This window comes from Vicia villosa, linkage group LG3 (assembly GCF_029867415.1).
Source record: "Vicia villosa cultivar HV-30 ecotype Madison, WI linkage group LG3, Vvil1.0, whole genome shotgun sequence".
Lineage (NCBI taxonomy): Eukaryota > Viridiplantae > Streptophyta > Magnoliopsida > Fabales > Fabaceae > Vicia > Vicia villosa.
The window spans coordinates 4,211,618-4,239,449 of NC_081182.1; the positions used below are offsets into that span (position 1 = coordinate 4,211,618).

The following is a 27,832-nucleotide window of genomic DNA, read 5'->3' on the forward strand; positions in this document are numbered from 1 at the left end:
GATTCTAAGATACGTCAAATGATCTAATGGTTGTGGAATTCTCTTTCTCACAGCAGATACGAGCATAAAATGTAATTTGCTAGGTTTTACCGATTCTAATTGGTGCGGAGATAAAGATGATCTAAAGTCTACAGCTGGATATATCTTTATGTTTGGTAGAACACCAATCTCATGATGTTCGAAGAATGAGCCGACAGTAGCACTCTCGTCTTGAGAGATCGAGTATATTGCCATTTTGTTATGTGTGTGTCAAGTTGTATGGCTAATGAATATATTGAAGGAGCTAGGTAGCGATGAGTGTGACGTTGTAACGCTCTTGGTTGATAATGTTTATGCTATTAGTCTTGGTAAGAACCCAATTGTACTTGAGAGGAGCAAGCATATTGAGATAAAGTTTCACTACTTGAGAGAACTTGTTGGTGAAGGAAAGTTGAGATTGAGATATTGTAGAAGTGAAAACCAAGTGACTTATTTGTTGACTAAGGGAATCACTAATGATGTGTTCAAAAGGTTGAAGATGAGCATATGCATGAAAGACTTAGAGCACTTAAATTAAGATGGTGTATTAAGAGATTTTGAGTAATTCAAGTACTGTAACCGGTTAACTCGGACATGTAACCGGTTACACATTTGCCGTAACCGATCTGTTTATTATTTTCAATTATTTAACAGCTGTAATCAATTACAGATTTTATGTAATTGATTACAAGTTTGAGTTTTTTTCCTCTTATTTGACTTGATATTTTGTATCTTAACCACTTGTATATATACCTTAAAAATATACTTGTAAGTGTTAATAAAATAAAAAATTCGTACACTCAATCATCTCTCTAATTCTCCTCTATTTTTTTCTAACTCTCTCACACTTAGTTAACAAAGAGTAATTCTAATTTCTAACCATTGTTAAAGTTACTTATAGACAATTTAAATTGATATTGAGACAGAAAGTGAATATACTTGTAATACAAAAAAAGAAGAAGAAAATGCTTGACATTTTATGATGCGGTTGGTGCCCCTTGATGGGACATACATGTTCTGTCTGCTTATATTTTAAGGCATGGTGATAAAGACTTTATTACTTTGATTGATTCCATTATATCCAAACTAAAGTGTTATTTTTGTGAAAGCTAAAGCAATACTACTATTATTACTTTTTCTTTTCTGTTTTCAAAATAAAAAACTAAAAAATATCTGACTTTGCGATTCCGAATCCAATCTTTTTGACGCATAATGCAGTTTTTTATTAGCTATAATAATGGACATATTTTAGTCATATAATTTATATATTATTATTATTATCATTATTATTATTATTATTATTATTATTATTATTATAATATCGATTTTTTTAAAAGGCAAAAAAAATTATATATTGCAGAATATTGAAAAAATCATCTACTATGATCTGCCACTTATATATGATCTTTTTTTTTTTGAAAAATATATGAACTGCTTCTTTACTTTATTTCTTTTAAATCTGCACTAATATAGGTTAACTTTTTTACCCTATAGGGGACAAGTTTAGAAAAGAAGGAAATACAAATATGTGGGCCAATACACTTTTTTGTTGACTTTGTAGATTCAATTTCGGTGAATGCATTGACTTATTAGTATTTTTTTTTTGTTCTTGAGTAAATTTTGATACAAAGAATCACCCCTTTTACATTATATCACATCATAATTATATCATATAGTAATTATAAAGTAAGGTTGAAACCAAAAAAATAAAAGTTAAAGCAAGGAACAAGAGTTGGTAATTAATATGGGCTGTAAAGCAATTTAAAGCTGGCTAGTTGAAAGATGATTTACTTTGATGATCTTTAATATTCTCAAGAAGATTGTAAAAAACTACTACGTAATTCGCATTTCTATACATATGCGGCAAGTTATGTAATAAATGGAGAGGTCCATTAAACTAAAGTAAATCATAACTCCAACTAAAGTAAATCATAACTCCACCGAGAGATAACTTGATTAAGGTTCTGTTTGGAAAAACTAGTTGATAGTTTATAGTTTGTAATGGGTAGTTGATAGCTGGTAGCTGATAGTTTATAGCTGATGACTGATAACTGATAAACTAACATGAGTGTTTGGTAAATTAGCTGTTTCATTAGCTAATAAATATAAAATAACATAAAAGATCATTTTAATTAATAAAAGTAATAATATTTTGTTAAAATAATAAGGATATAAATAAAAAAAATTACAAATTAAAAGCTACTTCAAATAATTTTTGAAAAAAAAAAAAAGCTAAAAACTAGTAAAAAAACTACAAATTCAAAACTAAAATAGCATTATCAAACAGAATTTTTTCATAATCATTAATGTGAACTAAGCTAAAAACTAAAAATTAAAAACTCTTTCCTACACATAGCATGCAAGCAACTCTAATTATGATGTCTACGTGATGAGCATACAAGTAACACGTTTATTGCTTCTCGAAAATAATAATATTGGGGTTATAAAAATGGTGAACTCGTTTTTAAATGAGTGAATGTTTCTCAACCAAACCATCATTCACTCTAGTTACCGGCCTAATAATTTTTACTCCCTTCGTTTTTTATTATAAGTCGTTTTGGAGAAAAAAATTGTATTTTATTATAAGTCGTTTTACATTTTCAATGAATCATTAATACTATTTTTTCTATTATACCCTTAAACATTTATTATTCTCTTTCTTCAAATTATTTTAATTTGTCTTTCCCATACAATTAATGAAGGACAATTTAGTAAAATCTTTTATAATTTATCTATTTCATACAATAGTTATTATTTTTCTTAATATGTGTGAAAATGCCAAAACGACTTATAATAAAAAACGGAGGTAGTAATAGACAGTGAAATGTAAAGCAAATTTAGTATATTTTAATTTGTTTCTTTATATATTTTATTTGTAAAACTAATGACATTTATATTTTTATGTGTAACGTTGAATTTTGTAATTTTAAAGTTAATCAAAACAGTTAGATTAGCTGGACTAACAAGTTAGTTTGTTAAGAGTTGGTGAAAATTAACTAAATTTGTAAATTTAGTTGTTAGTTAAATATAGGAAGTGATTAATGATTTATAAAACCATCATCTCTCATGTATTTGCTATTCACCAATTCAATACACAACTACAATACTTCTTCTCTTTCAAATTTTATCTCTTTCTGTTAATTTAATTTAAGTTATAATCTAGGGGACAACTTCTCCACCCATCACAAAAAGTTGGGTAGAGTACCTTCAACCAATTACAAAGTTTCATTTAATTTTAACATATTTAATTAATTATAAAATAGTATAATTTTTTATTGTTTCCAAGAAATTTTACATCGAAGGTAACTTTACCCAACTTTTTAAGTTGGGTAGATAAGAATTCACCTATAATCTAACTAGTTATATTGACCTTAATTCCATTATATTGGTATCTAAGAGCTTTACTGATCTAAGAAGAGTTTCGATCTTTCAATTAGTGAAAAAAAATCCTATGCAGAGCAATGGTCGATGGAAATGGTACCTTTCATGCTAACATTCTCATTCTTGATGAAAACTGAAAAGAATTGAGTTCGATATATAGTTTAAACAAATGAAAGTACTATTTGTAGTTTATGAGGTGTATGAACAATTGATTAGTGGTGTGGAACTATTACCTACAAATCCAACAAAGACATAAAAGACAACTAACTCGCAAGAATGCAAAAATAAAAGATAACAAAACTTTGTTTCTCATTTATTAGTGTATTAATGCCAAAGTGTTTAAGAAAATTGGTGAATAATTTTTTTTCAAGAAGACTAGGGATATCCTTTTGAAAAGCTATGGAGGATATACAAAGGTTAAGAAGGTGAAACTTCAAGCATTGAGGAAACAATATGAGTTGATGGAAAGAAAGAATGGTGACAATGCAACTTATTACTTCACAAAGTCATTGGCTCTCACCAGCCAAATGAAGAATTATGAAGATGATATCAACCATGGAATAAGAGGTGGCAATAGAAAAGGTGTTGAGAACAATAACCATACATTTTGATCATATTATGGAGAACATTGAAGAAACAAAAAAAATGAGATCAAGATTGAAGACCTACAAAGAGGACGAGGGAATGCAAAGAATAAAAAAGAAGAACTATGAAAAGAAGAAGGTTCAATGTTATAATTATGAAAATTTTGGACAATGTGTTGAGAAATGTGTGTATAGAAAAGGAAAATAGCCCAACAAAATGAAGAATAAGGAAATGGGGCATAATACAGGTTCCTTGTCTTTTGAGGATTGCTTGAGTTCCAAGTATTGTCACAAGAGATTACTTTAAAAGTTATGATCTTTTCCTTCTTTGATAATACACAAGAGCTTGATTCTTTGTCTTCATCAAAACACAAAAACAATGTTGGAACTCGTCTTCACATTGGTAGTGATGTGTTGAAGCCTATTGGCAAGGTGAAAGTTCTTCTCAATCTCCCGATAGACTAATGCTCAAGATACCTGTGAGATTAAGGAAATATCATTGCATAATAGAAACTTTGGAGTAGGTTGTTGAGGCTAGAAGATTCAAGACCATTTTACGTGAATATTTTACAAGGAATTCATTTTGGATACTGTGCACGAATCAAGTGACCAAGACAAAAGATATTTATATTTTCAGCATTATTTGGATATTGTGATTGTACTAAAACTTGTGTAATTTGTAACAAATAATATTGGAAGACCAAAACTTCTAATGGACAGCCATCAGAGAGTTGATTAGGCTTAGAAAAGACGATAGTTGAACCACTATAAATCCCATGGTACTTCTCTCTCTCTCTCTCTCTCTCTCTCTCTCTCTCTCTCTCTCTCTCTCTCTCTCTCTCTCTCTCTCTCTCTCTCTCTCTTTAAATTTCGTAGACATCACATGTTACGTTGTTCTTTATTGCTTTCATAGAATCGTATGTTATTAGGCTCGTTCTTGGTAGCGATATATTTGTTAAAGTGTAGGTCTTGTTACAATCAGCACTTTGAGTTTGTCTTGTTGAAGATTAAGCTGAAAACTATGATTGTAGAATCAACATCGTATTGATATTGTCCAAATACACATATTGTGTAGTTCTTATATATTCAATGCATTGCATTGATTTCTATACTTTGGTTAATTTTTTGATTTGATCTTGATTGCTTTGTTTATTGAATAAGTCAGTTTGTACAAATTCTAATCTATAAGCATAATATCTATTATATGCAAAAATTTGGTTCCACCGCACAAATTATTTGATTTTCAAAACTCTAAAATATTTTTTTAAAATTATTTTCAACGAAGATTTTAATTGGGAGGTCTATTCATCCTCCCTCTAGATCGTTTTATACTGTATACTCTCGCCCAACACTTTCTAGATGAATTTTAAAAAATGTTATGGCTATATCTGATCATTGCTAATAGTGATGCCTTAGAAGTGTTAAAAATATTGCATAGGTTAGAGGAAAAACAAAGTGGCAAGATGTTGGATATCTTGAGGACAAATGGAGAAACAAAGTATACATCCAAAGAATTTGAAACTACTAAATCAAAGATGGAATTACACATGAGGTACTATCACTATGCACTTAATAAATAAATAACCTAACTAAAAGGAGGAACAAAAGTATAATAAACTTGATAAGAAGGACAATGAAGTTGAAATGACTACTTCACCTAAAGGGAGAAGCAATAACCATATCTCCTTATATTTTGAAAAAATGCCATACTAAAAGATTAAAGGATAGTGTAGCTAAGGAAGCTTGGTTACGAAGAAATCCAATTGTGACTCACTTAAAAGTGTTTGGTCATTGTGCTTCAAACACATTCCTGGTGGAAAAAGAAAGAAGCTCAGAGATAGAAGTAAGATACTAATTTTTGTCACTTATCACAAGATTGATGCACACAAGTTGCACAATCCTATTTTGAACAAGATTGAGATAAAAAACGATGTTAAGATGATGGAAGAATAATCTTAAGACTAAAATAACAATATGGTTTGTCTAAATCTAACTAATCGTTTGATTTGGATGACAAGAAAAGTAATATTGAGACTACATACATTGCTGAATATGATGCATGGCCATATGAAGAACCTCAAATTGAAGCCCAAACACAAAGAAACACGACTCTTCCTCAAAGGTTAGCTCATTCTAACCTGATTCTTAACAATTCCATCGATGAAGATGGTGAACTAGTGTATTATGCAATGCTTGCTAATAGTGATTCAGTTGATTTCAAAGTAGCTTTGAAGGAACATGTGTGGAAAGATGCTATGTTAATGAGATGAGATTTACTAAGAAAAATAGAACTTAGGAGATGGTAAAATTACCGAGTGGCAAAAAATTTAGTGGTGTGAAATGAATGCATAAGCTAAAGAAAAATCCCGATGGAGAAGCAGTGAAACATAAGGCCAGATTTAAATCAAAGGGATTTATATAAAAAATAAGGCCTCGATTACTATGAAGTATTCTCACCTATGGTAAAAAATGAAACAATCAGGCTTGTCATTGACTGAATCTGCAACAGGAGGTTTGAAGTGAAATCCTAAATAATCAAAGTAAATGCAACAGATAAATTACAAGAATTTCCCTTGCTTTGGTTCCTTATGAATGGTCATAAGTCATGGATTAGTTGATTACCTTTTGTAGCACAAAATCTTTGATCGTCAAAAATTATTGATCTGGAGACCATCATAAACGACACGCTTTTAGTCAATCTAGAAATCATCATAAACGAGATCGTTTTTACTCAATTAAGATAAACATAATATGCAATGAGGAATTCTTCCGTCTATAATGTAGAGATACATCAATGAAGTTATCTATTATTGCATCTTATTTCCTAAGTCCTTGATGTCAAACAAACTAGAATTAAAAGGTTTATTTCATATTGCATCTTATTTGTCCCGTTTTTTTTAATGTTTCCTTTTTATATATACAAGATTTCATTAAAAAAAAGTGGATAGAAGGCGCATAAATGACTATCTATTCAACTTTTAAGGATCACCAATTTTTGGGTGTTATAAGAAACAATATGTTGTAACATTATCAAACAATGAAATGAAAGGTCTTTAGTAGCTTGTTAGACAAATTGATTGCAATTCCTCATGAATTAATTTGTAATTCCTCGTGAAAGAATTAAATTGGTGTTAATGAGAAACAATTTATTAAGTTGAAGAAAGATAACAAGTCAACCATCAATTTGCTGAAAAATTTATTTGCCAAGGGAAGAGCACACACATTGAAACACTATTTCATTACCTGAAAAATCAAGTCAATAAAGAGAAGCTAATGGTGGAGTATTATCCTACTCAAAACCAATTCACACATTTGTTCACCAAGACTATCAAAAGAGATCAAAGTTATGAAGAAAAATTAGAATTGCAACCTTTGATTAGCTTATGATTAAGGAGTTGAATTTGGTAATACTAAAGCTAATCAAATTCGTTAGAGTAGCTAGACTAACAAGTTGTTAGTTTGTTAAAAGTTAGTTAAATATTAATTAACTTTGTGAATGTAGTTACTGGTTTACTTGTTAGTCACTAACACAATACATATTTACCATAATCATTCTCTCCTAAATTTTATCTCTAGTTGCTCGAGTTGTAAGAAACTAATTATATTGGTTTTAATTCAACATATAGACCTAAATTAGAGCTTTAATCAGGGGTGGCCCTAAGCACGGACTCGCGGGACGGGAGTCCAGGGCCCTATAATTTTAGGGGCACCAAATTTTTTTTAACATCTATATATCTCTCTCTCTCTCTCTCTCTCTCTATATATATATATATATATATATATATATATATATATATATATATATATATATATATATATATATATATATATATATATATATATATATATATATATTAAAAGAGAATCTGGATTTGTAAATGTTAAGGCTAGTGCTGAAAAGATTGAGAATGAAATGGAGATTGAATATGTGTTTATTCAAAAACGTCAAATTCATAGAAAACAACACTGATGAAAATCCATCTAAACCCACACAACTGAATCTTGAGTCTGCTGAAGAGTCTTTCCGAAATCACTATTTCTTATATATTGAAGATCAAACAATTGACTCACTTGATAGAAGATTTTAGCAGTATAGCACATATAATTTTTTTTTGGATTCTTATTTAGTATTGAAAGGCTTGGATCATTATCTGATAGGGACTTGAAAGCATGTTATAAATATCTTGAGACTTGTTTAAAACATGACGATTCTCTTTATCCTGATGGTGATTTTTTTTTACGAATTGAAAGTTATTCTAGAAGTTTTAACAACCGAATCAAAATCAAGCTATATGATACTGAGTTCTTTAAAGACTTTTAATTGTTTTTCTATTGCATGCATAACATCAGTGTTACATCTGCTAAATGAAGTTTTTCTAAATTAAAAATTATTAAAATCTTATTTGAGATATACTATACCATAAGATAGATTTAAATAGTCTTGCGTTGATTTTAATTGAAAATAATTTTTGAAGATCCTTGATTATGAATAAATTATTAATGATTTTGCAACAAAAAATGCTAGAGGATGATATTTAAAGAATTTTAAAAGTTTGGTCAATTTTTTTATAGGAAAAAAGATCGGATCAAGAAGAAGAAGAAAAAGAATAATAAGTCTCTTTACCGTGGTTTATGTTTTGATGTAGTATAAACAATGATTCAAAGATCCATACTTGTATTTTTTTTTTTTGCATAATGTCAAATAAAAATGTATTTTTATCCAATTATTTCTTTTATCCTTATGTATTTATTGTTAAAAAAAATTATAGGGACACCACTCTTTTGATTCGCCCAAAGCACCCAAATTCAAAGGACCGGCCCTGGCTTTAATAGATATATACACTCCAAAATAATCAGCTTGTTTGTAAACAAGTAATTTTCCCTCAATTAAGCTTTGAATTTTTATTATATATATTTGAATTTCCTTGACAAAATGGTAGTCATGATTTTGTAAAAGCTATAATTTAATGATTCTGCAGAGCACCAATGTCACGGTCAATTTGTCAAATTCATCCGTAATTTCAATGTGCACGAAATATATATTTTGGGAACAAAAATAATAAAAATAAGTTTTAAATGTTAAATATATATAAAAAATTAAATAAATTAAATTTTTATATAATTATATAAAAATTGACTTAATAACAAATTCAAAATTGAAATACAACACAAAACCTGGGGGTACATATTAAAAACCTCATGTCTTGAGACATTGTATTGAAGCTTACACTTTCTAGACTTCAATAGAGGGAGGAAGGTGGTAAACACATTCCCAAACACCAAACTTAAAAAAAAAAACAAATAAATTCTACTACAACTTTAAAACCAAATTTATTAACTATCAAGCCATTATTAGAAAGAGGAGTGCTATGCTTACACCCATTTTCTTACACCTATACTTACACCCTATAAAATACTACAATTACATGTGTCTAATTGTATTGAAAAAATTGAAAAAAAAAAAATTAAAGCAAATAAAAAAACTAAACCGTATAAAGATACGGTGTAGTTGTCAAATTTGGTGTACACATATCATTCTTGTATTAGAAAAGGCAAGCACACTCACAATATTGTCCATCCACTTTTAAAAAATTACAATGCAAAAAGGATAACTTTGTCTTTTCATAAACATTGTTTTATTCCACCTCCCACAACATTTCTCACATTGCCACCTGTACTACCCAATAGATTTTAGAACACTTTTACATATCTTTTGTTTTGTCAAACACCCAAAAGTTGGAGTGCTTTTACCAACTTTGTCTTTTCAAGACTCTCTCTTTCTCTCTCACGAAGCTCTCTCTCTTTCTTTTCTCTCAAAAACAACCTCACTCTCAAACCTCTCTCTCTCTTGAAGCTCACTCTGTAACCAAAACTCTCTCTCTCTTGAAGCTCACTCTCTAAGGTAAACTATCTCTATGCTCTCTCTTCGTTTTGTCATTCCTTCAATCTTCTGATTGCATGTTGAATCCTTCTTGAAACTATCGTTTTTGTATACTTTTGTACACTTTTAGTTTCATTTTTCTTTCATCCTTTGAAGTATTTCTTTCATCCATTTTTCTTTCATCCAAGCTTCCGGTATGTTGATGTTTATTTCACACTTCAACTTCTCTTTCTAGAGTTTATTTATTCTCCTTAATGGGCATCATTTATTAGGGTTTTTTTCCTTTTTGCTTTGTTAAGGATGCCATGTTTTTTAGGTTTGTCCATTTTATTTCGTGAAGGAAGATTTTGTGAGACCGTTCAGTGAACTTCATTTTTCTATTTTTTTTTTACCTCTTTTGTTTTCGGTTTTACTCCAAAGTTTAAAGCTTTAAGTTCCCACGTACATATATTTCATGCATGATGAGACTGCTTTTAAAGCATTACTTATTGAAGGCTGGTTTTTTTCATGTCTCTTTTATGCAGGATGTCCAGGCCGCCAATTTTTGTGCATGACTTGGAAATAGGAAGCTTGGTTTGGAAAATGGCAGTTAGGGTTACTGATTTGTGGACTGTCCAAGAGAGAAACGACCAGTTACATGTCGAGCTGATCATTCAAGATGCAAAGGTGGTAAACAGATTTCCATCTCCAATTCAATCATATTTAATTTTTTGTTTATGTTTTTCATTTTTCATTCCTCATCATTTGATTGTTGATTAGGGTCATCAAATTCAAGTTGTTACACGACCTAGAGAATACAATCATTGGATGGATGTGTTGAAAGAGCATGATACATATACATTGTATAATGGTGAGCCTTTGAAAAATGATATCCAATTAAAGGCATGCGACAATGCTCTAAAGCTTCTATTCAATAATGCAACCACACTTTATAAGAACCCGCAGCTAGACATACCTCCTCACAAGTTTGCTTTCAAGCCTATTTCTGATTTTCTTTCTGGAAGTTTCAAGCATGATTTGTTGTATGGTAAGTTAAGCTACTATTTTTCACATTATACCAAATTGTTGCATTATGTCAAAAAACCTGATATGTTTGTTTTTTTCTCTATTATACTAGATGTCATCGGAATATTACATGAAGTCGTTCGAAAGCAAACTGCTGGCAACAACAAGAAGGCTTGTGCTAACATTATGAGTGACTTGGACGGTAACATGATCGAAGAAGCTTTATGGGATTCCTTTGCTTCCAAACTAAGTCACTTCCTCGACTCAAATTCAAATGGCAGCCCTTCCATCATTGTTTTAACCCATGCTTGGTGCAAACCGAGTGCAGGTAAGTTGTTTGTCCTTTGCGTAAATTGGTAATGCATAAATTGATTTTTAATATTTTGAAATAAATTGATTTTTAATATTTTGAAATGTCTTGCAGTTACAAGCAAACCAACTTTGTCAAATGCATGGAATGGAAGTAAATTACTCATCAACCATGATCATCCACAAATTAATGATTACAAAGCTAAGTAAGATCCTTTGACCTTAATAATCATATCGTACATTGTTCTATTAATTAATTAGGTTTCATACAACTTGCTACCTTTTAGGTTAGGCGATTATAAACCAAGCCCGCAAATCTCTTAAAGTCTCACGCAAACTTCTGAATATGATAAATTTTGGACCAACTCTAAGGAATTCAGGCCCATTGCTGAAATTAAGGGACAACATCAGGTTTATTTAATGATTCCTTGCATGAGTTTAATTGCACACTACTCAAATTATGTACTTATACATAAAAATTTTAACGTTTTCCTTTATTCATGACAAGGACTTCTTCTGCACGACCATTGGCACTACTGTGAGGTTCAAGACTGCACAATCTGGATGGTACTATATATGTTGCTCGGGCTGCAGCAAGGCAGTAAAGGAAAGACTACCGTGTCTGAAGTTGCGGCGTTAATTGTTGGTGATGTTGACACTGCTGAGGAAAGAGACATTATTATGGAAAAAAGAAGTGGAAAACTAAAAAGAATAGATGAGTTTCATGCAAGTTATCTAGCATATCAATATCCATTGATTTTCCCATATGGTGAGGATGGTTATAGACCTAACGTGGCCCATCGTGATTTGGAAATATTTGATGACAACAAGTGTAATCGACTCACAATTAGGGAGTGGCTTGCATTTCGTATTCAATCCGGATCCGCTGAGGCAAAGACTTTGTTGTCATCAAGAAGACTTTTTCAACAATTTTTGGTTGATGGGTACACCATGATGGAATCTGAAAGATTAAAGTGGCTACGTAACAATCAGTCAAAATTAAGAGTTTCCAAATATAATAATCTCAATGAAGAGGGTGATGACAGTGCAGCACTTGGTTCTAGCACAGGTAAAAGAGTTGTGTTGCCATCATCCTACATTGGAAGTAGACGGTTCATGGATCAACTTTATTACGATGGAATGGCAATTTGTAGCAAGGTTGGGTTTCCGGATTTTTTCATCACTTTTACTTGCAATCCTAATTGGCCAGAGATAAAAAGAGTACTAGCACCTCTTCACTTGAAGCCTCAAGATAGACCAGATATCAATTCCAGGATCTTCAAACTAAAGCTTGATGAACTTTTATCAGATTTAACTAAGAAGGGTATCTTAGGCAAAGTTCTTGCGTGTAAGTTTTTCACGCACTATAATTTATAAGTTATTTATAATCCCTGCATTTTCTAATTGAATATGTTGAATCATTTATTTTGTAGACATGTACACGATTGAGTTCCAAAAGAGAGGATTGCCACATGCCCACATTCTTATTTTCTTGCATCCTTCAAACAAGTATCCAGCTCCTTCCGACATCGATAAGATTATTTCGGCTGAAATACCAGATCCAATTTTGGAACCAAGGCTGTATAATTTGGTTAAGACTCATATGGTGCATGGTCCTTGTGGTCTTGCTAATACAAAGGCACAATGCATGAAGGAGGGCAGGTGTTCAAAGTATTATCCCAAAAAGTTTCAAAATGAACTGTAGTTGATCAAGATGGGTACCCTATTTACAGAAGAAGAGACAATGGTAACACAATTGAGAAAAACGGTATAATACTACATAACGGTCATGTCGTTCCTCATAATCCAAATTTGTTGTTGAAGTATGAAGTACACATAAATATGGAATGGTGCAACCAAAGTACTTCAATCAAGTACTTATTCAAGTATATTAACAAGGGTTCTGATAGAATTTCAGCTGTTATCGTACCATCTGAGGCAACTAACACACGTGGTGATAGAAACATTGATGAGATCAAGCAATATCTAGATTGTAGATATGTTTCACCAAGTGAAGCTTGCTGGCGAATTTTCTCATACTCAATACATGGAAGGAAACCTGCTGTGGAGAGATTGTTCTTTCACATGGAAGGAGAGCATTCAGTTTACTTTCGAGATTACGAGCAAATTAGAGATGTCTTGATTAAGCCATCTGTTACAGAATCCATGTTTACGGCTTGGTTCGAGGCAAATAATCAATATGAAGAGGCAAGGCAGCTAACTTATGGACAATTTGTTTCAAAATTTGTATATGTCAAAAAAACAAGAACTTGGAAGCCATGACAGCGGGGATACACAATTGGTCGACTTATGTGGGTTCCGCAATGTACAGGAGAGTTATATTATCTACGAATGATGTTAACCACGAAGAAAGGTCCCATAAGTTATGTCGACATCAAAAACGTAGATGGAGTCCAGCATAAAACCTTCAGAGATGCATGCTTCGCCGTGGGATTTCTGCAAGATGATCGTGAGTTTATTGAAGCAATCAAAGAGGCGCGCCTATAGGGTTCAGGTCTGTTCCTTAGAAAGTTATTTGTCACAATGTTGTTGTCTGCATCAATGGATCGGCCAGAGCATGTGTGGTATACCACTTGGCAATACTTATCGGACGATATTTTATATGAGCAACGACGCTTGGCAAAAAATCCAGGTTATGATAATTAACAGAACTATGTCACTTTTGATTTGTAAATTTCCATATATGACTTTAATTCATTGCAGGACTAACACTCACCGATGACGAAATCAAACAACTAACTTTGATGGAAATAGAGTCGCTGTTACAAAATAACGGAAGAACTTTGAAAGATTTCAAACCAATGCCATATCCGGATAATTATGTCCTAGATACTCTTGGTAATCGATTAGTTTATGACGAAAAAAACTATGATGTCGCTGCTCAAAGTCTTCTACATCAAAAGATATTTTCTTCTTTGACAGGTCAATATTACATTGTTACATGTCGTTAGCCGAATTTATTATAACATTGCAGTGTCACTGAGATTTTTATGGTTATGCCTACAGATGAACAGACGCGTATATATTCGGAAATCATGGAAGCTGTTGATTCACAAAGTGGAGGAGTTTTCTTCCTATATGGCTATGGTGGAACATGTTTGAATTTTACAACTTACCCACCTATTTATATACACTGCACCTATTTACATTTTATATACACTGCACCTATTTACAACTAACATTTTATATACACCGCACTTATTTACATACTGCATATATTTGATTGAACATCCGTCTACATTGATCTGAAATATAAATATATTAACACATAGCTTCTTATACCATGCAACTAATGAAATAACATTGAACTGCAAACTCTGAATATATTGTCGTGTTTATTAGGTAAAACTTTCATGCAGAACACCCTCTCCGCCGCAATTCGTTCAAAAGAAGGCATTGTACTAAATGTTGCATCAAGCGGGATTGCAAGTTTATTGTTACCAGGAGGACGAACAGCACATTCCAAATTTAGGATTCCTGTCCCAACTATTGAAACATCAGTTTGCAAAATAGACAAAAAAGACGAACTTGCTCAACTTCTGAGATTAACTGATCTTATAATATGGGATGAAGCTCCCATGGCCAATAAGTTTTGCTTTGAGGCACTTGATAAAAGTTTGAAAGATATAATGAGTGAAACTAATAATGGGACAAATCCAATTTTTGGGGGAAAAGTCATTGTATTTGGCGGTGACTTTAGACAGATCCTACATGTCGTACCAAGAGGGAGTCGGTCTGATATTATACTCGCTACCATTATTGCTTCTTACATTTGGGACCATTGTAAGGTCTTGAAACTTACCAATAATATGAGGCTACAAAGTGGTAATTCTACCTCATCAATTGAAGAAGTTGAACAATTCTCAAATTGGATACTTCGGATAGGCGATGGCAAAGTTTCTGAACCTAATGATGGTTATGCTGAACTTTCAATTCCTGAAGAATTTCTAATCTCTAACTTCAATGACCCAATTGAAGCAATTGTTTCAAGTACCTATCCCAATTTGGTGGACAACTACAAAGACCCGCATTTTCTGCAAAGTAGAGCTATTTTGGCTTCAACGATTGAGGTTGTCGACGAATTAAATGATTACGTCACACAACTTATACCAGGTAACTTTTATTCATTTATTGTTATCAACAATCTACTATATGTTACTTGAATTCATTTTTTCATTTATACCATATAACTTTTAGTCTGAATAGCTATACACCTAAATTCTTTCTTTCCATGTTTTAGACACTTATGAGTATTGATATCTATTTAGGTGCAATATTAGAATCAGTTTTACAAAATTCTGAATTTAGTTATTGATATAAATTGGGATAGGTTTAAGTAAAATCTGTTTTACACCAGTTCTGGATTTATGCATATGATGACTCAAACTTAATATCTTCATCACTTTGTGCATGTGATGACTCCTCATTTTACTACTGTTTTGCTGCATTGAAAATTATTTGATTCAAGTAGATATAAATGCTAGAATACCCATAACAACATATTTTCCATTCATAATATATTTTACATTCATTACACTCATAACACACATTTAATTAGATTTAACAAGACTGCTGAACCTATTACAAAATACGATTTTTTGGTACATAGAACACGACTAATGTCACTGCTACAAAACACCATAGTTCACATTAAGAGATACTTAGATACCCATAGTTCAGTTAGCATTCCAGATTTTTAACATTGTACCACGATACAATTCAGCTTCAGCGGTTCAACAATGTCACATACAACATATACGGAAAACGCGAAATGGTAAACCTCATCCGATCACCCATCGTAAGCCTTTTCGTCCTTGCAAAGCTGTACCACCCCTCCCCTATGTACAACTCCTCTTGACTGTTACGAACCCGATAGAGGATGTCACATTCATATATAACCCCTGTATCCACGTCACACAAATCTATCTCTGAAGATAAAAACCGACAGTACCTTCCAACTTCCCTTGGAAAATGCTGCACAAATATATTGTGATCTAACTGAGTTAGTTTGTTAATGAAATCCATAATCAATATATTGACAAATATGTTAATTTTTACAAGAACATTTCCATATGCAGTGTAGGTTGAAGTAATTCTTTTTTCCCAGAAGTATTCATCAACACCACCATCATCGGACGAATCATCGGAACTCCATTCATTATAGTTAAAAAACAAATAGCATATTAAACATATTACAACCAATAATATATATAAGAAAAAAACAAAACAGGATTATATGAGTTTTTACTCGCTATCTGAATGCCAAAACACGTCTTCGATAAATAAATCGTTATTCATTTTGCTTTCAACAAAGTTTGATGGATATGAACTGAATTGCCCAGCAGAGTAAATATTTATAGCCACATGTTTGCTTGAGCTAATCAGTAAACAGTTACACATGGAGAAGATTGAGTGCAGTATTGAAGAAAATTTTATGACCATTTTTACACTCAATAACGTCTGCTGAGCATGTAGTGTGGAGTTACTTTTTCTCTTCCACATGCAAACCTGCAAACCTAACTGCTGGAATGTGTGTTACTTTAGACCGCAAATTTATCCAATCACGTGTGAGAAACTCAGCTTTTACGGTTTACTTGAGACCAATTTAACACTCAATAACCTAATTGCTGTTTTTTTCTCATTACTGCATCACTTATTTGGTTATCTATTGCAATTGGGTCTTCCAATTATAGCCCAAGTATGAAATACCATTTAATAGTTATAGCAAAACATGACTAGAGGCCCAACTATATAAAATGGCTTTTTTTTTCATACCCTCTTTATTTATTTTTATGCTTATGTTATGATTCATTTATATTGTTTAAATACTAATATATCATTTTTAATCTAACTCTACTTATTTTTTTACATATTGATATATTATATTTTAGGAACCGAAAAGGAGTATCTAAGCTCCGACTCAATTGACACTTCCGAGGGAACTGAATTTGATGCGTTTGAACATTTAACTCCTGAATTTTTGAATGCTTTGAAAACTTCTGGCCTGCCCAACCATTCTATCAAATTGAAAATTGGCACAACTATCATGTTGTTGAGAAATTTGGATCAATCAGAAGGTTTATGTAATGGAACTAGACTTACCGTTACAAGATTAGCCAATCATGTTATTGAAGCACAAATCATTTCAGGAAAAATATTGGAAACATCATTTATATCCCAAGAATGTCATTGTCACCATCTCAATCACCATGGCCGTTCAAGCTGGTTCGAAGACAATTTCCTATTATTGTCTCTTTTGCCATGACTAGGGGTGGACAACGGTTCGGTTCGGTTCGGGTTCGGGCCCAAAACCCAGAACCGGACCAACCCTCGGGTGAGTAGTCTAGGCCCAATTCCCGACCGTTGAACATTTCGGTTTAGTCGGATCCGGTTTAGTTCGGATCGGTTAGGCATGTCGGTTTATTTCGGTTATGAGTGAAATTGGGTCATATATTTTTTTAAGCCCAAATTAAAATCTAACTTAATTTTTATCTATTTTTTTAGCAGAATTATGCTTAATTATGCTTACTGGGCCGTTAAATTTTAGCCCATCTAAAATCAAGATCTTTTTATATCCATTCTAAGACTAGGAAATCGATTTTATTTTTAATCTATTTTTATTTATAAACAAATTTATTTGTTTTTTTTAACTACATTTTTAATTAAAAAATAAATTAATCTTGTTCTTTTTGTTATTTCTTAAAATCAAGTAAACACAATTTATGTTTGTCCAAATGTCCATATATACTCATATATTTGTTATGTTGATGCTTCCTTCGCAACATAGACTTGAAGGAGACACAAAGCAATTCCTCCTTTATGATGCTATAATAATCCATACACATGAAGATCCTACATAAAGAAATGTTCTGTAATGCTAATCCCCAACTTGCTTTGCTGATGTACCGTCACAAAACCTGCAACAATTTTGTTGACAATTTCTTCAAATATGAAGAATGGTTTCACAGAGAAAGATATAAGTAACTGCTATTAATTATAACAACTTAGAAGATAAAAAAGTATAGAAGCAACCATCTGTATTGTTTTTTATTGTTTTTTATAATACAATGTAAAAACTTAAAATTAAAACTATTGTGAAACTATTTAAAATTAAAATTATTGTAAAAAATTAATTTATTTTGACATATAAGTACAGATAAGTATTGCTTTTGAATGGAAATAAATTAATGAAACTTTTTTTAAAAGCTTATTTGCTTATAAGCTCACAGATCTACTTTAAGAAATTAAATAAGAGGTTTTCAATTTTTCTGTGTGAGACTAGTATCTCACATATTAGAGAATATCAATTTCATGTTTCAGATTCATAGATAAAAAGCTAGAGTCAATATTCACCTTGGTTAAACATTTGTGGTATCTTTCTAACAAGATCTTCATCTTGAAATTAACTTTAGATTCTTCGTGTCACCACAAGTTTTCAGATCTTATAAATACTGAATCTTCAGGATAGAAAAGTAAATCAAAGAACCTGTGTAAAAAATACAAAACCCATACATACATCATAAGAAATCAAGGATAGAAAAATAATAAAATACATGTAAAAATTAATCATCAATGATATGAGATTGAGAAGAAATGAAGGAAGAAGGAGAAAAACTACCTTGTTGAGTTTCTGAATTGGAGAGAAAACAAAGCCAAAGAAAAATGGTTGTGTTTGGAACGGCTAGGGTTTGCTCACCAAGGTTACAAAGGATGATATATATATCAGGTTAATATGGATATGTATGCTGGGCTTCAACTTTTACGCAGTCCAGTCCAGGCCCAGTTTTAACAACAATATAAATAACAAGCCGCGGTCGGATTCGGTTTCCGTTGGATTGATTTGGTCGAACCGAACCGAACCGGTATTATCCCATAAAAGCCGAACAGTTCACCCGCTGGACCCGAGAACCGAAGTTGACCCGACCGAAATCATTCGGTTTGCTTTGGATCGGATGGGTAGGGTCGGTTGCACTTATTTTGTCCACCCCTAGCCATGACTATTAACAAGTCACAAGGGCAATCATTGGACTTTGTCGGCTTATATTTGCCAAAAGAGGTATTTAGTCATGGACAACTTTATGTCGCTTTCTCTAGGGTTAAAAGCAAGCAAGGTCTGACAATTATAATTCATGACAAACTCAAACAAAGTTTGGATACTACTACAAATGTTGTTTTCAAAGAAGTTTTTCAAAACCTTTAGAAGGTATGCGTCACTAAATATCTATATGCAATTTAATTTTCAATTTCATTTGACTAACTCTTATATTTTATTTGAATCCTAACTTTATATTATTCCTTTTCAGGTTCTATCACTTCACTTTTTGGATTGTCAAACATTTATTTGACATTTTATTTCACTTAATCTTTTAATGTAGTATGTAAACAATTATTTTCCCTATGTGCAATGTAGTTTATTTTATAAAATTACTCATTAAAACAAATACAACTTATCTTTTTGGTATTTTCTTTTATTCATGTTGTTCATATTATTTAAGTAATGTTACAGCAATTTATTTTTTACCCGTGCTCCCGCACGGATATGTTACTAGTTTATTTTAAGAGTGAAAGTGAAGATAAACTAAACCAAAAAAACAGTCCTAACTACAAGGATTCATCTGTAACTACAAATTAATTTTATGATAATTTCCTAACTTGTTGTTTTCTCCACTTTAGCATGCGCATAATTAATCAGAAGAAGACAACAAAAAATATACGGTCTCGTCTTGTCTGTATACTTCACGTGATCATGACTGTCACGTCATCATCAGTTTAAGGTATATTTTCCGACACATGTACTAAACCCATCATATATACTCTTGTCTTGTTAAATTCACCGTAAAGAAACAAAAAAAAAAAAATTTACACATACACAACTTTGCCACTTACTACTACATACATAAATGCTTGTATCAATATCCTCACCAACTCACAAAATAGCGGTAATTGTAGAGTGCACAAATTCGGCATAAATTAATTACAATGCAGCATGGGCAGAAAAAGTAGTCCATAAATTAGATTTGATATGAAAAAACAAAGCAAAACAAACAATGCACATTTATTTTTTACAGTGCCAGTAGTATACAGCACTGTAAAAATTTTACATGGCCACAACACAACGCGCCTTATTGTTTAGTTTGTCCACTATGAATTTTTAAATGGCACGCGTCGTGAATTAATGTGTAAGTGGGTCACAATTTTCTTTTCCCCATAGAGAGAGAGTTTTAGAAGGGTTGGAAAGTAGCAAAAGAGAGTAGTGCAAGAAAAGCAACAAGTCTAATAGTAAAAGAAAATTTGAGAATGTTGGTATATTAGGGGTTTTTCCCAATCCCAATCTACCACGCACCATTTCTCTTTCTCTTCTTTACACAAACACGCAAATACACAAACAAACAACTCCATTTATTTCCCATCATCATTTCATTTCTCTGCAACCCTATAATGATCCATAACAACCAACAACAACAACTGTCACAGACAATCTCTGAACACCATCTCTCTTAAGCTTACACCATCATCATTATCATTCTCTTTGTTCTATGTTCTCTCTTTTTTTCATGTTTAAATCTCACTGAACAGATTAGATTCCAGTTTCAAAGATAGTTATTATAGCCAGTGATGATGGCGGTGAGTTCATCTTGCAAAGATGGAAGCAAGATAGCAATGGACAACGGTAAATACGTACGCTACACACCGGAGCAAGTCGAAGCGCTTGAACGACTCTATCATGAATGTCCGAAACCTACTTCTCTTCGCCGTCAGCAGCTTATCAGAGAGTGTCCTATTCTCTCGCATATTGAACCTAAACAGATCAAAGTTTGGTTCCAGAATCGAAGGTGTTTGTTTAATATTTTTTGTTATATCAGTTTTATGAGTATATAGTGTTTGATGAATTGTGTTAATGAAAGTTTGTGTTATTGATTTTGTAGGTGTAGAGAGAAGCAGAGGAAGGAAGCTGGACGGTTGCAAGCGGTGAATAGGAAGTTGACAGCGATGAATAAGTTGCTTATGGAAGAAAATGATCGGTTGCAGAAACAAGTTTCTCATCTTGTGTATGAGAATAGTATTTTCCGCCAACATACACCAAATGTAATTTTCATAATACTCTTATCCAGTTACCTCAATCATATTTTACTATTTTAGGTTATATATTTGCCTAACTCCTTCAGTTGAATCAAAAGTTTGGTAATTTTTTTAAAGCTTTTTTCAAAGTTTGGGTAAATTACGCGTTTGAGATTGCTCAAGTATGCTCAAGTGGCCTAAAATCATAATCGAGTAAAGGATTTTACTATATCGGTTGATAAAGATGTTGTATCAAGGATTGCCTTCGTCGCGATGTGATTTAATTATAATTTATTCTTTATCATAAAAATAAGGAATAATAGTCGGTACCTGCACCTTCTGATACCGTTTTGTCGCGGCATGATTATTAAAACCTTGATTATTGTTTATATGGAGGATGGATCTCTAAGGAAAAAATTGTTACTTTATTTAAGTATATACTGTTTCATTTCATATGATATGTGAGTTGAGATTCAATTGAATGTTTTGAACAGGGAGCTATTGCCACGACCGATACAAGTTGTGAGTCAGTGGTAACAAGCGGTCAGCAGCATCCACCAAGGGATGCTAGCCCTGCTGGGTAAGTAAAAATCAAAACTTTGTATTTTATTTGTATTATTCTATACTATGCTATATATTATGTGGATAATATTGTTTTTTTCATAATATGGTTAATGGGTTTGGATACTAGTGGAATGGAATATGGAATATTAGTACTAATGGTTGTTGTGTTGTTGTTTTCGATCTGCAGACTTTTGTCCATAGCAGAGGAGACTTTAGCAGAGTTTCTATCAAAGGCTACTGGAACTGCTGTTGAGTGGGTCCAAATGCCCGGTATGAAGGTTGGTTACTTACCCCCACTGTCTTTTAACTTTTCTCTGTCTTTTTTTCACTTTATTGTCTTAATTCTTTCCCTTTATTTGCATTAGATAATGTAAAGAATTGTTTGTACATGAACCAAACCAGCTTCTTAACCACATCATTTCAATTACATTCACTGTTTTTTTTACATTTTACTCATGTAATGCACTAATATTTTCTATTTTTTGGTAAAACCTCATCTTTCTTTAGACTTTTTAACATTATCAGTCAATATTAAGAATATGTTTTATGGGAAAATCTAAAAACAATTTCAATTGGCTGTTGTTTATGGAAAAAATGAAATGTAATTTACATTTGTAAATGTCATTTTTTGAATAATTGATTAAATGAAATAAAATTGATGTTTTTTCTTCTTCTTATAAATCGTTACGGATGGAGTAACTTTGAATCAAAATTATCTTTTATTAATTATGTAATGTGATAAAAATGTTGATCTCTTCTTTTTCTGATGAATGTTTTGTAGCCTGGTCCGGATTCCATTGGAATCGTTGCAATTTCTCATGGTTCCCCTGGAGTGGCCGCACGTGCCTGCGGCCTTGTGGGTCTTGAACCTGCCAGGGTAATTAACTAACTCCTTTCTCTTTATTACGTTTATTTACTAGTATTTTTAAGAATACAAATCCCATAAATATTTGCTGAGTGAACAAGAAATTTATACTGTACTGTATAGGTTGCTGAGATCCTTAAAGATAGGCTCACGTGGTATCGTGATTGCCGAACTGTGGACGTTCTCAATGTTATGTCCACAGGAAATGGAGGAACCATTGAATTGCTCTATATGCAGGTATTGTAATCTACAACTATGTTTAGTCCCAATAATGATTTAATACATTTTTCAATCTTGCTAATTCACATTAATTTCAATATGCCATAGTTGTATGCGCCAACAACTTTAGCACCAGGGCGTGACTTCTGGTTGTTGCGCTACACGTCACTTTTGGAGGATGGAAGTCTTGTGGTGTGTGAAAGGTCACTTAACAATATTCAGAATGGTCCTAGTATGCCTCCAGTGCCGCATTTTGTTAGAGCTGATGTGTTGCCAAGCGGGTATCTTATTAGGCCTTGTGAAGGAGGGGGATCCATTATTCATATTGTTGATCATATGCTCTTAGAGGTTTCTAAATACACCTACTTTTACTTATTACTCTTATACTATACCAAAATAAATTCATGTCACTCTCAATTAACTTGCTTGCTACTTTGAAATCAGCCTTGGAGTGTACCTGAAGTTTTGCGCCCACTTTATGAATCATCCATGCTGCTTGCTCAGAGAACAACTATGGCAGTAAGCTATTGTTTCTACTTATTGACTCTCACTATATCTACATGCTTATGAATTGTGATGCTTAAAATTTGGAATTGATTTTATAAGCTCGACGATTTAACTTGTTTTGTAACTCTGCAATTGTCATTCAGGCTTTACGTCATTTGAGGCAGATTTCTCAAGAAGTTTCACAACCAAGTGTTACAGGATGGGGAAGAAGGCCTGCAGCCCTACGCTCGCTAAGTCAAAGATTGAGCAAGTATGTGCCATTATTATCGTTCTTGTTACTTTATGTATACTATATTTTTTTAAACTAACTCACGTCCTTTTCCATAGGGGATTCAATGAAGCAGTGAATGGATTTACAGATGACGGATGGTCCATGTTAGAGAGTGATGGCATTGATGATGTCACTCTACTTGTGAATTCATCACCTAGCAAGATGATGGGAATAAATCTTGGTTATAATAACAGTGGATTTCCATCTGTCACCAGTTCTGTACTATGTGCCAAAGCTTCCATGTTGTTACAGGTATTACTCTTAATACTAATGCATGATTCTAATTTCTAAATCTAGACTAATGCTCAATACCAGCTTGAAGTTCATTTCCCCTTTTATTGAGTATTGAGTAATGCAAATCTAGCAGTATTAATTTCGTAGTGTGTTTGAAACTACGGCCAAATAGCTACCGATGCGCGGCCAACCACGAGCTACTATTTTTAGCATAATTATTTTCACGTCTAAAACAAAATTGAAATGCGAGGAAGACAAATCAAACATAAATCCAAACATTGACTGCACATGTTTATTAGTTGTCTCATCTCGTGCTACTTTTCTGTCCTTGTAGAATGTCCCTCCGGCTATTCTTCTTAGGTTCTTGCGGGAACACAGATCAGAATGGGCAGATACAAGTATTGATGCTTACTCCGCTGCTGCCATCAAAGCTGGTCCATGTAGCTTGCCAGGGACCAGACCAGGAAGTTTTGGTGGTCAGGTTATTCTTCCACTAGCGCACACAATTGAGCATGAAGAGGCAAGTTATTTGTTCTTAATTTCACAATGTTTTACATTCTAACTACTATTTAGTAATTACCATTTTTGTTCTTTGCAAAATAAAATCAAACACATTTTTTGCCTTTCGCTCGTAGATTTAACATATTTGTGGTTTTTTTGTTATACAGTTCATGGAAGTTATTAAGCTGGAAAACATGGGCTACTATAGGGATGACATGACAATGCCCGGTGATATTTTCCTTTTGCAAGTAAGTAGTACTGAACATCTGGGGCAATGCACTTAGTTTTAGAAATATTTAGAGTAAGGAACTGGGGATCTATTTATGAAGTAACATGTTAATTTGGATATATATTGAGTGGATAGCTATACTATGAAACACTTATTTTAGAAGGTTCTTTCGGTCCTCGTGTTCATAACTAACTGTTCTTCTGATTCAAATTTCTCAGCTCTGCAGTGGAGTGGATGAGCATGCAGTTGGCACAAGTGCAGAGCTTATTTTTGCTCCAATAGATGCGTCTTTCTCTGATGATGCACCCATTTTGCCTTCTGGTTTTCGCATCATACCTCTTGATTCTGCCACGGCAAGTCTTCTTTAACTTGACACATTATGTTTTTGTATTGTTTCACAACACAAATATTTCCTTTTCTTGTACCGGCCACGTTTTCAATTTCTTTTTCTGTCTTATATATGATGCAGGACGCTGCTAGTCCAAACCGTACACTCGATCTTGCTTCTGCACTTGAGGTTGGAACAGCAGGAAACAAAGCAGGTGGTGACACTTCAGGTCATTCAGGGAGCTCAAAATCTGTGATGACAATAGCATTCCAGTTTGCATTTGACGTCCACCTTCAAGATAGTATAGCAGCTATGGCGCGACAGTATGTGCGCAGCATTGTTGCATCTGTTCAGAGGGTGTCATTAGCACTTTCTCCTTCGCGCTTTGGTTCTCAGAATCCATTTCACTCGCCACCCGGAACTCCTGAGGCACAAACACTTACTCGATGGATCTGTAACAGCTATAGGTATGTGTATGTCTGTTAAATCCTTTTCACTATATATAACTGCAATTCATGATGATCTTAAATCACATGGTAGTTGATGACATTATTTTTCACAGGTTCTATCTAGGCGTTGAACTACTAAAGAGCGAAGGCAGTGAATCTATACTCAAATCCCTTTGGCATCATTCAGATGCAGTTCTATGCTGCTCTCTAAAGGTAAGGAGTCTGTTGTGTCATACATACTACCGGAAGTCATCACCACTAGATCAAACACTTCCTTTTTTCTTCTATGATAGTAATATAATGTTTAAGAATTGAATTAACTTTATATGCAATTTTGGCAGGCACTACCTGTTTTTACGTTTGCAAACCAAGCTGGACTTGACATGCTTGAAACCACCTTGGTTGCACTTCAAGACATCACACTGGAAAAGATCTTCGATGACAACGGAAAGAAAACTCTATGCACTGAATTCCCCCAGATAATGCAGCAGGTATATAACTCAAATTAAATAATTTTTTAATAATCGGACAATTATTTGACTCAGAATTCAGTTACTAACTATGTTCATTATATTTGGTGCAGGGTTTCATGTGTCTTCAAGGTGGTATTTGTTTATCCAGCATGGGGAGGCCAATAACATATGAGAGAGCAGTAGCATGGAAAGTACTAAACGAAGAAGAATCAGCTCATTGCATATGTTTTATGTTTATCAATTGGTCATTTGTCTAAATAGATTAAAAGATTATCATAGGATGTAGTACTAGTAGGAAAATAGATTAAAATAGTACCTTAACTTTGCTCAATGGAGAATCACTAGAATGCTCTATAACTATTTATGACCCCATTTCTTTTTGGTTATGCTTTTTGGATATTCGTGCATATCAGTAGTTGGAGAACACTTTTCATTAACTATCTTTCTTCTTTTTAATTTTGTTACTGTCGGTTATTTTATTCTTTTGTGTCCCCTAATAGAATTGATTGGACTCACTCTATCTACATCATAGAACAACTTCTGATGGAGTTGAAGGACAAGAGGCTCTCACTTTCCTTACTATATGTTTCCCACTTGCGCCCAGTAGGTCAGTAGCGTTATAGTGATAGCAATAAAGAAACTATGAGATTTATGATTAGATAGATATAGTTCTACAGTTTGATTCTCTGATTTTCTATTTTAAAAAAGCTTTGAATGGTTAAGGTTTGTCACAAACACACTCACTGCTTTTATTTGTCCCCAAATAGCATGGTTTCTAAATTTTTATATAGATCTCACACAAGAAATGCTTAAAAGTCTCATACTCCTCTATATGAATGTGTTTATTTTAATGGGGTCCTTGTCAAACATTATTAAAGTGTTGGGAATCATTTTTTCTCTTCATTTTCCCTCTCTTCATTGTTATAGTTTTGAAAAATTTTACGTTTATAAAAAAATCAATAAACTCATTAAATGGCATATTGTTATATTTTTATTTTTAAAATTTTGGTAATGAAATAAATGGAAATGGAGTTATCTCACATCTTTTGTTCCTTCTTAACTTAATCATTTATTCTACCTCTTAATCACTTATTCTACCTCTTAATCACATAAGATGTAATCGATTACAATTATAGTTTAGTGTAGAAGTTAAATAAATAAGTGAACATTGTTGGAGGCAACAATCAAGGAAAAATCTTTGTGAGAAAAATATTACATATTCATTCAAAATCTTAAGGTGATAGATGTGTGAGTTCTCTCACTTATAAAATGATCAATCTTCCATTTGCTAATCAACGTGAGACTTCTTCTTCACACTTGATTCTCAACCATCATAAATAAATTAAATTTTTTGATAAGTCAACTGCTATGAAGAATACTTAAATCAAATGCGGAAAAACACAAGAGCGGAAAAACACAAGACTACAAAAACAATTGTAATTTGAAATTTGAAGTCTTTTATGTCCTATATATTTCTTATATAGGAAGAAGAGACAATTTGTATAGTGTTTATTCTTGTTGTAAATTTGAAAGATTCAAACATGCCAATTCAATTCATTGTTAAAACATAATAATAATATTGATTTTATTGATAACAAAGATATGTGAGATAAAAGAATAATAAAATTTAAAATAAATGATTGCTACAAATTGAGAAGAGTGATTTTTATAGGAAAATTCGGATGATTTCTCATCAATACTCAAAGCAGTCTTATTTTTTTTAAGGTGAACACTCCGTTATCCTTGAATTTGGTTGGGTACCGGTATCTTCCTTCAATTAAATAAAGATATTCAATGCCACATCATTTTTTAATATTATTTTATTTTTAAAAAAATTAAAATTTTAAATTAATTAACACTAAGGTACCAGTACCCAACTAAAACTCAAGGGTACTAAAAAAAATTTGCCTTTTTTTTTTTTAATTGTGTTTTAC

General features: G+C 32.5%; 1 pseudogene; it reads left to right on the forward strand.

Moving 5' to 3' along the window:
* Positions 1–20,450: 20,450 nt before the first annotated feature.
* On the forward strand, positions 20,451–26,354 carry LOC131660101 (homeobox-leucine zipper protein ATHB-15-like; annotated as a pseudogene).
* The last annotated feature ends 1,478 nt before the right edge of the window (positions 26,355–27,832 follow it).